This window comes from Austrofundulus limnaeus, unplaced genomic scaffold, assembly GCF_001266775.1.
Source record: "Austrofundulus limnaeus strain Quisiro unplaced genomic scaffold, Austrofundulus_limnaeus-1.0 Scaffold473, whole genome shotgun sequence".
NCBI lineage: Eukaryota > Metazoa > Chordata > Actinopteri > Cyprinodontiformes > Rivulidae > Austrofundulus > Austrofundulus limnaeus.
The window spans coordinates 154733-156745 of NW_013952875.1; the positions used below are offsets into that span (position 1 = coordinate 154733).

The 2013-nt window shown below is 36.8% G+C and overlaps 1 protein-coding gene across 1 annotated transcript in view; it reads right to left on the bottom strand.

The window, feature by feature from the left end:
• LOC106529882 (neuronal acetylcholine receptor subunit non-alpha-3) overlaps positions 1–2013 on the bottom strand; it is a 14792-nt gene that overhangs the window by 8431 nt on the left and 4348 nt on the right. The gene's annotated exons all lie outside the window — the stretch shown is intronic.

Below are 2013 nucleotides of genomic sequence, written 5' to 3' on the forward strand. Positions count from 1 at the left end.
GTGTGTGTGTGTGTGTGTGTGTGTGTGTGTGTGTTAGGAGTGCAACGTTAACTTGTAATTTATTGAAATTAATTACAAATATTTGTTTAACCTCAATAGTACAGTTTTTAAACTAAATGTTGCTGAATCAGCATGTTTCTCAGTGGATCTGTGCTAGACAATGCAGCCTAGGTGGAGTAGTCAAATGCAGATCCACTGAGCATCTTCAGAAGACAAGTTGATAGAACAAATTTAAAAAAAAAATCTGTATTGTTCCATACATTATTTGATACATTTTGATACATTGTGTTTTTAAATTGTACACAATAAACTTTCTAAGAGCATGACTTTCTTTGTTTAATTAGTGTTGAACATTTTAAATGAACTACTGCTGGCTGGATAAAATGATAACAAGGACCGTTGTTTGGCTTGCAGACCTTCAGTTTGACACATATGTTCTAAGTAAGAAACTGAAGMACTTTGCTGTTTGTTACTCATTATTTGTAAGTTGGATGCAAACAGCAGCTGTGTTCACTGGATGCTAGGAGCGCTAAGTGACATTTGTAGATGAGGAGCAAAAAGCAAGAGGCACCCTCAGTAGCTCTATAGATTTATCAGACCAAAGCTCAAAGCTGTGTTTGTTCATAAGAAGCTAATAGTCAGCACAGCTTGTGTTGTTTTAGAGCCCAACATCAGACAAAAGAGAGAAGTTCAGTTCAGCAGCCTTTCAAACACAGAGTGGTGAGAGCTGATAAGGGACGGCGTGAGACAGAGTGACCCAGAGCAATTCCCCGTGGTGTCTGAGAGACAGAGTGAGGACAGACAGAAGTTAGTGCAGAAGGACACGTTAACTGGGGCGAGGGCAAGGACAACTGACAGCAAAATTAAACTCAGGGGGAAAACTAATTCTCATTTTATTTGTGAATCTAAATGCACAGACACTGTTTTTAACTTTCTGAGTCAAATCCTGATGCATTTATCACGCTGCTCGCTGGGAGGGAGCAGAGGGCGCTCAGGTGCTGCAGCTGAGGTGGTTTTAAGTAAACCACTGAAACCCATTTAAAAAGGGAAAAATGTAACTGAGAGTCTTCATCAGTCTTGTTAAAGATTGTATTGACTCTTTCAGACATGCATAAATAAATGTTAGTTTCATGTCTACAACAGCTGTGGCAGAGGGGTTAGGGGAGTCGTCCTGTAACCAGTAGGTTGCTGGTTCAAATCCATCCATCTCTGTTATTGTGGCTTTGGGCAAAACACTTCACCTGCCTTGCCTGGTGGTCAGAAGGATCAGTGGTGCCAGCACATGGCAACCCACTTCTGTCAGTGTGCCGCAGCGCAGCTGTGGATTCACTGTGGTTTATCACCACCACCAAGCATCTTTGATGTGTCCTAAAAAAGTGCTTTATACGCTTGGTGTGTTATTATTTTAATATTATTAAATAAAAAAGTGGCTACATGGGATCAATTTTAAAGCTTTTTTTAAACTGTTATTACATTCTCRAATACAAAATATGTTTATTTTCACAATAAAACTTACTGTTAAATAAGTTTAAGTGTAATGGTCTGTAACGCTTGTGGTTTATTCTCCTTGCTCTTTTTTACATCAAAAATGTATGACAGCATAAAAAAATTCATATTTATAAGAAAACAAATTTGACAAAATGTCAAATGTTAAAAATTAACAGGACTAGTTATTTCTCTAAATTGTTCCCAAAATGACTTTTGTTGTGACCTGGTGCTGTACAAACTGAATTAAACTGAAAACAGCAATAACAAAAATGCTTCAAATCCTTTTCTATTTTCTGTCTCTAATATTTTTTAGTTAGTTTGGTCGAAACATTTCTGAACTGTTGCTGAGTTTTGGATTTAATTTGGAAATGACCTTGTCAGAGTACATTCTGAAAACAAAACTGTGTTTGCAAATGTAGGAAACTAAGCCATGGATAATTAACGGTTCCTATTTTATTWAAAAAATTGCTTATTTTTGTGAAGTCAAAAATAATCTGAAATGTCAACTATTGTTCCAGGAATTAA